This window comes from Fistularia commersonii, chromosome 8, assembly GCF_037954325.1.
Source record: "Fistularia commersonii isolate RoL2024-O1a breed Wild chromosome 8, RoL_Fcom_v1.0, whole genome shotgun sequence".
Taxonomy (NCBI): domain Eukaryota; kingdom Metazoa; phylum Chordata; class Actinopteri; order Syngnathiformes; family Fistulariidae; genus Fistularia; species Fistularia commersonii.
In genome coordinates this window covers 7,375,920-7,388,417 of record NC_141291.1, presented here as the reverse complement: position 1 = coordinate 7,388,417, position 12,498 = coordinate 7,375,920, and the positions used below count along the sequence as shown (strand labels likewise).

The 12,498-nt window shown below is 47.4% G+C and overlaps 1 protein-coding gene across 3 annotated transcripts in view; it reads left to right on the top strand.

Annotated features, from left to right (window-relative positions):
• Positions 1 to 12,498, top strand: part of ralylb (RALY RNA binding protein like b) — an 81,077-nt gene that overhangs the window by 23,121 nt on the left and 45,458 nt on the right. The gene's annotated exons all lie outside the window — the stretch shown is intronic.

Sequence of the window (12,498 nt, the reverse complement as noted above, 5' to 3'; positions counted from 1 at the left end):
GCCTCGTTCTGAAGGGGAGGCTCTCGAGTGTTCACCAAGTCATTGGTACAAAGGTAGTTTTGTGGACATCTCTTCTTCTTCTTGCGCTTTGGGCTGCTTCCTTCAGGGTTCTCCACAGCCAATCACCTGGCTCCATCTACTGTATTTTCACGACCATAAGGCGCACCGCACGAGAAGGCGCAGTCTCAGTTATGTATGCGTTCAACACACATATAAGGCGCACCTGATTATAGGGCGCGAGTTTTATATACAATTCAGGCCCACACGTCCCCCTTTAACGTTCTCATGGTGTCCTCTACTACGTCCGCCTTACAACAACAAGCACACAAGCATACAAGTTTGCGTATTTAAGAATAGAGCGGGAGCTAAACTGAGTTTGGTATTCACATTTTTTTAACGGTAATTGTCATCAATCAAACATGATGATGTGATTTAAACAGCTGCGCTAAATCTCAATCAAACATGCCAGGTTCACTTTCTTCACTGTCAGAGTCACTTTCCGTGCCGTGCGGCTCCTCGGAAATGATTTTTGCGAAAGCTCGAACAACAGTGCCGCCTGGGCAGACATGTTAGCCCAGGCGTCTACAATCCATTTGCAAATTGTGGCGTAACTCGCCCAGCGCTGCCTTCCACTCTTAGTGAAACTGTGGTCTCCAAGAAGACTTTTTCGTTCCCCGTTGTACGTATCGCTATCGTGCCGGTCCCCTTCTTCTCCACAGAGTGATTCACCGGTATGTCCAAAGTGAGCGGCACCTTGTCCATGTTGGTGATGTGGCTGGGCTGGATGTGTTTGTCGCCGATGTTTTCAGGGTTGTTAAAACAACGATGTTCTGCATAACACACATACCCGTTCTTTTCAATACAATCAAAGCCCGCACTTCCCCCTATAACGTTCTCATGGTGTTCTCTACCACGCACACAGGGCGCACTGCACTATTAGGCGTGCCGCACATTTTGAAGAAAATCTAAGACTTTTATGTGCGCCTTATAGTCGTAAAAATACGGTAGGTCTTTCCTTTCGATGTTTGACCCAAAGTATCACATCGCTACCTTGGAAATCCTGGGTGTGGACCAAGTCATGGGTTCGATTCCCGTGTTGAGTCACCCCGTGACACCAGCCTCTGCAGAAATCACTGAGAACGTCGTCTTGGATGTTCCTCACTGTGTGTAGTTTGAAGTATTTGTTTTCCAAATCTGCTGCAGAAATCTACCAGGACTCTGGTTGTCACACTCGGACTCTGACTTGAACAAGCAGCCGTTGTTACCGAATCCCAGCGGGGCCACTTAGGATTTTATGAGAAATTGATGGAGCGCAACCCCTCGACCGGAGAGCATCGGGAATATGTGTTTGATTTACTCTAAATTTGGTTCAAACGGGACATGGTTGTCAATTCGTCATGGAAAATAGAATTTTTGGGGAATGTTTGTTTTGAGTTCTGTTGTGCTTCCGCGCGTTTGAGAATCCGCCACTTTGCCTGACCGCGCGTCAGGGACACCGACGCCGATACGTTTCGTTTCCGTCGCGCTGATCTAAATTAAAGCGCTAATTCTGCCAAACGGGCTAATTAGGGTTTTATTTCTCCCACACATTAACTGCTCGGTTGACATTTTAGTGGGCTTTAAATGTTATTGTTGAGCTAATTGAACACAACTTGGGGAATTGTGCGGCGGCCCTCCGCGGCAAACCGTTCGTCTGAAAAGGTTTTCATGACAACAAGCATTGCTTAGAAGTTAGTTTCACCTATATATTGGTTTAGCTTTTTTTCATCGTTTAAACGTTTTAATCAATATTTATGAGGCTTTAACACTTTGATTCATTGTCCACCGGCCTCCCTCTGTAAACAACTTAAACAGAGGAAGGAAATCTCAATGAATTGTGCGGCGGTTAGCGCCTCCGCCTTGCAGCAGGAAGGTCGGATTCCCACAGGGTTCCCCCCTGAGAGGAGTCTCCACCTTCTCCCCGTGTCTACTTGGGGTTCCTCCAGGTTTTCCGGGTTCCTCCCGCAGTCCAATTAATGCAGGAGGTTCATCGGAGACCCTCCGTTGTCCAGACGGGTGAATGAGCGAGTGAGTGATCGTACGTCTGCGGCTTAGCCGGTGCGAAGCTCTCGGTGCTCTCGGGATCTTTCACTCCACATCACATGTATCATCCAGCCAGCTGCAGCCGAGGTCATGTGATCTCTCCATCACCGGCGAGGGGGAGAGAAACCCCATCAGTTCCGTTTTGGCTTTACTTTCAAGCTCCTCGGAGAGATGCGAGGCGGTAAACAGTAAGCCGCCCGCAGCGCTGTCATATTATTGGTTTTGCCATGACGGGAACCCGGGCTTAATCCTCCTTACTGTGCGAGGCGGGGGGGGGAGAGCGGCGTGATCATCACATGACAGTTCTTGTGATTTCATTAAAGTAAATCCATAACTTTGCAACCCCGGCAAAAAACGGCATATGATAAGTGGGGAATTTGATTTTTTTTTTTTTTTTTTTTCTTTTTAAGGTGATCCATTTTGGCGGTGATTACAGGAGGGGGCTGAAGAGACTCCACAAGGGAGGCTTATTATTGTGTAATACTTGGTATTACTCCGCCGCCATGACAAATTAAGAGGATTCAATCTCCCGTGAAAAAGCTTTTTATCTGTGTACTTTAAACCGTCTTGGGGAAAAAACGTCTTGTCTGTCATCGGCCTTCCCTGCTCATCTTCCATCATCCCGTGACCTCGCCGCACCCCTGCTGCAACGGCGACCCGTATTTGCGGTGACTTACCCGCCCTTAACGGAGGAAGCCGTGTCACTCGGGGGGGATCGAAGGTTTCGCGGTATTATTATTTCAATATTTGACAAACACGGAGCCCCGGACGCTCGCTGGAAAAAGACCAGAGGTGTGAGTACAGCTGATTCAAGTGCCCCGACGGCGTTTCCATTTTAGATACGGCCACTCACCGTCATAACGCCAACTGCTCGTCCACAGCGACGGCCCGGCGTCAGCGCTGCGCTCTGATGGTTGGCATAGAAACCAAGGTGAGCCAATGCTGTACGGCCGCTACTCGTGTAAAAGCATCCGCCGCTGTTCAAAGCTTGGTGTGAAATTGTAATTTGAAATGACTCCTTTCAGCTTTTGTGTTTTGTTGTTGTTGTTCTAATGTTTCTCACAAATCTAATTTTAATAACCTGCTTTCATTATTATCAACATGAGGGGCTCTCGCTCCTCCTTTCAGCTTTTCCCCTCAGGGGTCGCCACAGCGAATCAACTTTCTCCATCCTTTCTCCATCTCTCTCACACCAACTACCATCATATCCTCTCTCACTACATCCATAAATCTTCTCTTTGGTCTTCCTCGAGACCTCCCGCCTGGCAGCTCCTATTCCAGCATCTGTCTACCAACATATTCACTCTCCCTCCTCTGTACATGACCCAACTATTTCAGTCTGGCTTCTCTGACCTTCTCTCCAAAACGTCTAATCCCGTCTGATCCTATCCATCCTTGTCACTCCCAGAGAGAACCTCAACATCTTCGTCTCAGCGACCTCCAGCTCTGCCTCCTGTCTTTTTGTCATCATCACTGTTTCTACACCATACAGCATCGCTGGTCTGACCACTGTCTTGAACACCTTTCCTTTCATTGTGTCTGATAGTCTTCTATCGTATAATACCCCTGACACTTTTCTCCACCCATCCCAACTTAACATGAGGGGCAAAGCTTGGTTATTCGTCAGATAACGTGAAACGTGGGTTTCGGTCTTCCGCATTTGAACAAAAGGTTTAATTAACTCTGATTTTTGTGTCTGCATCTTTTGAGGCTACATGTTAGCACGTTTGCCCCTGTGTGTGCTGTCCCAGTGCGAAGGCCCGATGAATGGAGGCATGCCCGGAGGATCCCTTGAGGCATCCCGAGGGATCCCAGGCTTTAAGGCTATGCCTATGAATTGGAATCAGATCGGAAAAAAAGCAAATGACAAGATGCTGAGAGAGGTAGTTTGGCTCTGAGGAGGTAGTTAGGGTGGAGCAGGACATGTATGACATGTATGACAGCGGTTGTTCGGTATGCGTGTTGAAGGTGGGAGGGCATCAGGGTCAGCTCTTGGCCCCTTGTGCTTGCTACGGTAATGGACAGGCTGGCAGCGACAGGCTGCACAACCCTCGCAAGTCCAAGTTCACGATTCGCCGTATGGATATTGAATGAGCACATATAACGTGCATCTGCTTTACCGTACTCCAAGTGATCACATTTGGTGTGTTTCTGCTAAGCCGGTCAGATGTATTATCTACGTGCTTTGGTGGGATGGAGGGTTTTGAAAGTGGAGTTCCACGGCATACTTCGTGAAGAACACCGCCGTTTCCAGTTGTTCCAGTCATATCTCGCTGCAAATTTAACTTTCTGAGCTCAAGAACCAGTGCAGCTCTGAGAACATGAAACCTAATCCCTAGGATACTTGACATTTCTGTCGTTGCCCACATCAGATGATCAAGGTTTCGTCCGTAAAATTAGTCAAAGAATTGGCGCCCAGGTACCAGCCTAGGCATGCACGAGCCTGGGCATGCACGGACACTGTCAAACACCGTCACTCTCCCAGAAACGGTTTCTAATCTAGGTTTGCAAGGCAGACGAGGGTAACTTCCCTATCTACGAATGGTAAAAATCTATTTTTGCAAGGCAGGGTTTGGTAGCTAGCAAGAAAACCCGGACTCATCTCAGGGTCCGGGGGATTGATGTGACCCGGCTGCCACGCTGGCGCCGCTGATTATCCCACATTCTCAGCTAGCGCCGGACACGCCACGTCTCACTTAGCTTTTCAGTTTGTTTTTTTTAAATCTCTGTTTTTTTTTCACGGCTCCTCCGGTGGCGCTGACAAGGATGCGTCGCGGCCGCTGCAGGGTCGTCACCCAAGCATGAAGACTCTTTTTGAAGACCGGTGGAGCATTTTTGATGTTTCCCTTTGTCTGCATGCTACACAAAGTCTCTCCGCTACGGCGATATTACCTAAGAAAAAGTATCAGGCTACGAGAAGGAAAAAAAAAAAACGCTACAGGCATAAACATAAGAGGAAGGAGATTTATATCTTCAAAGTCCATCTGAAGGATTTCTACAACTGATGTTCTCAAGGTGCATCCTGCAGCTCCAGGCACGCTGAACGGTCAGTGCATATATGCAAAGGATTGAGCGATAGATGCTGATATAATGAAATTATATTAGATTTCTCAGGAAAACAAGAATGGATCTGCGTGTGTCCCGGATTGCTTTTGGCACTCAGATGATTTGCAATAAATCTTCAAGCAACACAGGACACAACAGGTCAGGAGAGCAAAGCGGAGCAGCGGGCCTTTCTGTGTGGACTCTCAACGTTCTCCCCGCGTCTGCGTGGGGTTCCTCAGGGTTCTCCGGGGTTCTCCCACAGTCCAAACACATGCAGGAGGTTCACTGGAGGCACTGCATGCTCCAGACATGTGAATGAGAGGGTGAATGGTTGGAGGTCTTTATGATGTGTGAATGAGTAAAAGGTCTTATGCCAACATGACATGGGAATGAGAGAGCGAATGGTTAAAGGTCCTTATATGACGTCTGAATGAATGAATGAATGAATGAATGGATGGATGGATGGATGGATGGATGGATGGATGAATAATCTTAAATCTCTATGACTGGGGAATGTATCTGTCTGTACCTTTGTATATCCGTGTATAACGTGAAAATGAACAAGCGTCACATGTCACTATATGATGTTTGAATGGATGAGTGAATGGTTGTATGTCTCTCTATGAAAACCACCTCTTGTTCTTTTACAACTGGGATAGACTCCAGCCCCCTGTGAATGAATGCAATGAATGAATGGTTGTGTGTATCTATATGATTTATGAATGAATTAACGGATGAATGAATGGTTTTGTATCCACATGACCGTGGAATGTCTTGCTGTGACTTGGGAATGAGAGGGTGAATCTTTGTATGTCATTGTATGTCACTCTAAGATGTTTGAATTAATGAGTGAATGGTTACATGTCTCTATGTGACGTTTGAATGAATGAGTGAACACCACCTCTTGTCCAATCACAGCTGGGATCGGCTCCAGCACCCCCGAGAATGTGTGAATGAATGAATGAACAAATCAATGAGTGACGGACTGCTCCGGTCTGATGTACCAGTCAAGGCAGACTCGGCGTGTCCGAGTCTTAGCTACTTTTTCAAAAGAGCGCCCGGCGTGCCTGCAGATGCAGGACGACGTGGCGGACCTGCATCCTCTCACCAAAGCAGTGTTAGCAGCAGGCGCTGCCACAGGCAGACGCTGCAGCGTGACGCCTCTGCTGACACAGAGGTCACCAGAAGGTGCAGCTACAGATGGTGTTTTAGCCCACCGCCAGGGAGAACATCAGGTGCATCCTTCCTGTAACCTCCTGGATTTTGATACCAAAAAAAAAAATAATAATTTGCATCTCCTTTTTGGGGGGGGGAATTTAGCCTAGTTTGATTACACGATACAGATAATATTCCTGCTAGCCTGCATAATAATTCCTAAACGGAACCCGCTGATTTTTTTGGGGGGAGATCATTTAAATTCAGCAGAGCTGTTGCCAAGTCTTTGATGCCGAAAAATTGCCTGTCATCCTCTCACAATGCAGGCGATTGAGCACGCCGGCGCTCACACAGGCGGCCATAAATAAGAAATATCCCCCTGCAAACTGTTAATTGCACGGACCTGAAAATAAGCGTCTGACTAAATATCCCAGCGTTGAGCCACATGCCAGGTCCTCACGAGGAGGCCTGTTTATGCTTTCATTAAAATTATGTTATATAGACAAATTGACTCTCCAAATGAAGAGCGGGGACTTAACCTCTCCTGCGGGGCAGATGTTAACTAATTAGCTGCGGTAAAAATGCGTCCCAGCGGCAGCTAACGTCTCCGCGGGCGAAAAGGTGACGCCTCCAGATTTTGCATTTTTCAAACCTTGGTTGCCATCGATACCAAGTCTACTGGCGATGCAAAGCCACCAAGCAGGTCCTCAATTTAGACATTTTTTCCTGCGTGTGTGTGTGTGTGTGTGTAGCTAAACAAGGAACCTATATTTGTGCATGGTAAAGGTTATATAACAAGCTCATTTTCGCTCAGTTAAAGCTAAACTCGTCCTAAATTCTCATTTCGGTTGAGCTTCTTGACGACGTCCTGCTTGGAGGATCGCTAACGCGACTAACTCCACGACGGGAACGCAGACTGCAGAGCCAGTCGGTGCACATTTTCCAGACCGGTACGCTAGACCGCCACATCTGGCCGGTGGACGGATTACCTTTCGGCCCCCATCGTGATTTCTAATCGCTATCAGAGCTGGCCTGCCGGTATATTTCACGCACAACCATAGGACCTGCTGCTGCTGTCGCAGGAGATCTCGTTTTCCTCAAAGGGAAATTGTTTTTGGGCAGCTTTTTGCCGGTTTCAAGTACCACTTGAATTTACTTTGGAGAAGTTGCAGACAGAGCCTCAAGAAATGATGATTAATGTCGTTTTACCGGCAATATCTTGTAAGCTTTGTTAGTTTGGGGTTCAATCAGTGCAATAAGGTCATTTTAATGAGTTTTCTAATAAACATCGACCCAGTCACAATTTGTTTTTAATTTTGCCCCGCTGTGTATTTGAGCAGATGTGGTGCCCGAGGCGAGATTTTATATGGCGCCCTGCTCCATAACCGATTTGAACACACTTATCGAAGAAATAGATTAGCATTTTTTTACCGCTTTCTTTAATCGGTAAGATGCATGTTACCGTCCTCACAGGCTTAACAAATTCCAAATAAATTAAAAAATAATCTGAAATTCCATATAAATGGCTTTACAACAAAACAAAACCCCATAAATGAGATAATAATAATTATAATAACTGTAATAAATTCCAAGACAACAAGGGGTAATTGATTAGATTTGACTTTTGTGGTATCATTTGTAGTAATATTAATCTGGCATCGCTTTACATTTGAATCAGTGTAGAATTTTTCACTTTAAGGGTCAGTAGTAACAACTCGTTTTAATATAATTGTATTGAAGGTGATATTTTTCTGTTTCGTTGCATGCGGCAAATGCAGCATTTCCTTCAGTGCCCGATGGGCCAGCCGGCTCTGTATTTGAGTTTTGACCCTCCTGTTCCAGACGGCTTCATGCAAAGACCCGGACGCCGTTCGTCCGGTTCCCCATTAAAAAAGGAGAAATGGGGAATATCTCTCCGCGGCGCTGGGCGAGTTTCCAGAGATCCCGCAGAGCCGTGTTCCGTGAAGAGGAGGCTTTCAAAACAATCGTGCAGAGCGAGCTTTATATCGCGACACGCCCGGTGCAATCAAATTGGATTAAGAGCAGACGGGGATTGATCTATTCCGCTTTTCCACGGCGGGCCGGATTGACCGTATCGGGTTCCGCTCTGCGCCGCTCCACGCTACCAGAGAAAATCCGGTCATCTCTCCCCGCTTCCATCACAAGCGGCCACCTCCAATGACAGATACCGCTGGTGTCTCATCCGGCAGGCGTCACGCCTCGCCGCCCTGAGCGTCTCCGGCGGCTCGTCATCCACTTCCTGTCTGCAGGTGGAGGAGGTCCCGCAGGGAGAGGCTCCATTTGCATTCCAGCTTCGGGGTTTTACCGGACGTGAATGGGTTTTCTGGGGAGAAGAACTGGAAGGTGGAAAGTGCACAGATGCTGTGAGGGGGACCGTGAGGTTGGTGATTGGATTCCCACAGGTGTGGAATCTCCCTGTGTCTCCCTGGCGTTCCTCCGGGTTCCTCCCACAGTTCAAACACATGCAGGAGGTTCAGTGGCGACCTTTCATTGTCCAGATGTGTGGACGCAGTAAACAACAAAAGCAACTCTCAGAATGTCTCTGTGAATAGCACACTTCTAGCTTCTCTTTTTCTTCTATTCCTTGCGAATCAACTTTCTCCATCTAACCCTATTCTCTGTATCTTCCTCTCTCACACCAACTACTTTCATATCCTCTCTCACTACATTCATAAATTTTCTCTTTGGTCGTCCTCTAGACCTCCATGCCTGGCAGCACCAATTCTAGCATCCGTCTACAAATATATTCACTCTCCCTCCTCTTTGCTCGCTGCTTGTCGGACCTTCTCTCCAAAACATCTAACACGTGCTTTCCCTGCGATGGACTCCTTCCTGATCCCATCCATCCTGGTCACTCCCAAAGAGAACCTCAACATCTCACTGTCACTGTTTCATCGCTGTTATCACCATATGACATGAAATATGCGTAATAATTTCACTCAGAAATGCATTTTAAACACAAACAGTGACCAGATTTGAATATTTGTGTTTCCAATCCCAAACCAGTGAATTAATCTTGATTAGAAATCATGTCTCAAGGCTCGCTGTGGTGTGTTTTCATTAATGCAATCATAAAAAGACATGAAAGACTTGAACAAAAATTTATTAGGCATGTAGTCTTTTCCCAAGACCCCTGAGAGATGGGTGTGTCAATTCCTCACACCTCTCAGCAGGAGCGCAACCTAATTCAGATAGAAAACACTCCAATTTGTCAGCAGTGCCGACTTTTGATTCCGGATGCCACGGCGTCTCATCTGATTCCCCGCTGCTGTCAGACGCCGGGCGCCCCTCGCCTCTCCTCGCTCGGAGCGCTCTTCAGACGGGAGGTCGTCCACGTTTCCGTAAATCACCTTTTGTCAAAGAAGGAAAACAGCCGATCGGCGGGGGACGACTGAATAATCTCGTCAACGATGTCAATTTTTTCCGTTGTTTTTAATTCAATTTGCAATTTGTAGGTTAAGCGGACTCTTCAAGCTCCTTTAAATATCACCATTCGGGCCAGGCGGATTTATTCCCTGTGCCGTGCATCCGACGCCTCGGAACCAGAACCCGAGGAACGTCAGGTGATCCGATCCAGGTCAGAGGCGGTTCAAAATGCAAATCGTGTTTCCGAAAGGGAGTCCGTGCGCGTCTAGCCGGCGTCTCCGCGCTCCACATAAGTGGATCCAATGATTTCCAAAGGTGGAGAGGGTGTCGTCACGGTTTGTTGCCATTGCTCTCGCAGTCGGAGAGACACATTCAGGACAAGATATAAATGGAAGGAATCCGCAGAGCAATTACTCCACCTCTGCTTAACGTGGCAGCGGCGCTCCTGGAAGAGGCGTGTCAGGCTCTCCACGTTCTGATTCACTGAGCAGCTCCTCCGGCGTCGAGCAGAGAAGCCGCGGCTGAGCGGCGAGGGGAAGGTAGACCGCCGGAGCGGGCGGGGAATTACAAATGGAATCAATTCCTGGCTGGAAAATGGCGGCGATGGGCCGGCGCAAACATCGAGCTTTTCAAGAGCGTCTGGCTGCTGCCGCTGCGTCAACAATGGTCCCCTCTCCATCGTCGCCGTCCTTCACGCTTCTCCGTCCATTCCGCATCATCCAAATGGAATAGCGACGCTAGGATTTTCTTCAGTGCCGCGGTTGCACGCTGTCTCGCTCGGGAAAACAAACATCTACCTTTCAAACACGAAGCCGTGTCGAATTTAACGAGCTTTGAAGCTCCGATTTTGCTTTAACGAACCAAAACACGCTTTAGCACATCATGCCCCCGGTGTTTCTCACCTCCAGAAGCTTCATGGAAATGGAAAAGAAGCCAAAGCTCAGCTGAATGAATGAATGGATGACTGAAAAAGTCAGGTTTTATTTCTACAGGGCCGAATCCCAACCTGGTCATCTGATCGTCGGACCGCCACGCTTTAAGCTGATCCACAGAAACCCAACAGACTAGCCGATGATCCTTCCAATGACAGTAGCGCTAATGGCTGCATGGTAATAGCTGAAATGATCCGCTAATAGCTTTAATATTAATAAAAGAAGAAATGAACGCCGGGACAGAAGATCGAGCCACGCCCCTCCAGAACCTGCCACATGAGAGAGCCCAAGAACTTGGGAGAAGACATGAGGTTACCATCATGGTCTGCTGAAGGGACAGGATTTGAAGAGCGGGAGAAAGCTAAAAATAACTAAAGTGTGTCATTTTTTTGTCTCAAACTAAATCGACTGTCGTTGTGGAGGTCTCTGGATTCGGTGCTTACAAGTGTGTGTGTGTGTGTTGTACTAATTGTCTGCCTCCATCGCTTATAAATGTCAAGGCCACTCGAGAGGCTCTGAGCTTCCACTTAATTCCCGGCGCACCCACGCACACAAAACACCAATGTGCCGTTTTTTTTTTTAATTCTGATTCCTTTTTTTTTTTTTGTTTGTTTTTTTCAATAGATGTGGCAAGCATGCAGCTCTTCGTGGCCCTGTCAAACAAACAGCATGGAAACGGTGATGCGAACGATAGAAATACGGGAAACGATACGTATTCGGCCGCGTTTCCGGTATGATCTCAGCCGCTTCGGATTGGACGGTTTCCTCCTCCGTCAACCATTCGCGGTGAAAGGCCGACTTTAACCCTCGCTCAGTTGTTAATTCACAACTTTCTCAGACTCCAGCGTCGCACCTTCCATGTGATGATTAGCAGAGCGGATCCCGGTGGAAGCATATTCCCACATCCACATTGCCTTGGTTACTAATCCCATTAAATGACTCTGGATCCATTGTTCAGGGTCTGGGCCTTTAACCCTAGAACACGAACGTTAAAATAAGTAATACCATCACTAACGTTTGGTATATCTTACCCAATACAATATCCAGGATAAGATACAGTTTTCATCAATTTATAGATGGGCCGATGGGAGGAGGGAAACAAACATAAAATTAACAACATCAGCGAGTGGCCTGAAGCTACCAAAAGCCCATAAAACTCACACAATGGCAACACAATGAAAATCACATGACAAGAATTGTGGGTGAAAATCGCCCGACATTAATGTTCTAAGGTTAAAAGCTAAAAGTTTTTTATCGCCATGCATTGTGTAAATAACAGCGGCATCGGCACATTAGCCGGTCACAGAACGTAGCTGTGACCGGCTAATGGCATCCCGCCCATGAGGGTTCGACCAAAATCCAAATGAGATAAGCACGGTGAAAAAAAAAGCTAATCTTAAGTATCCTGTTTTGGACGGTGTTGTGAGGATGGTTTATAGCAGCGCTCCAGTTTTGGCACGGCAACCAAAAGCACTGCGCCGCGTTCCATCACCGGTTGCCTCAATAATCACCTACTTCCCCAATGGGGATCAATAAAGTATTATCTCATCTTAAACACAGCTACCTTTAGCTTAGCATCGAGTATTGGACACAGCAGTGGTCAGTGCTTCCATCTCCAAAAAAAAGGTTCGTGGTTGGAGTCTCCATGTTCTCCTCATGTCTGTATGGGGTTCCTCTGGGTTCTCCAGGTTCCCCCCGCAGTCCAAACACATGTATCAGATGAAATGGAGGCCCTAAATTTCCCAGACATGTGAATGGTTGACTGTCTGTATGTGGTTCTGCGACCGATTGGCGATAGGTCTGTGGTAAAACCCCACTTCTCGTCCAACGACGGCTGCGATTGGCTCCTGAGTGCAGGGTGAGCGGTGGAGATAATGGGTGGGTGGTATTCGTGTTG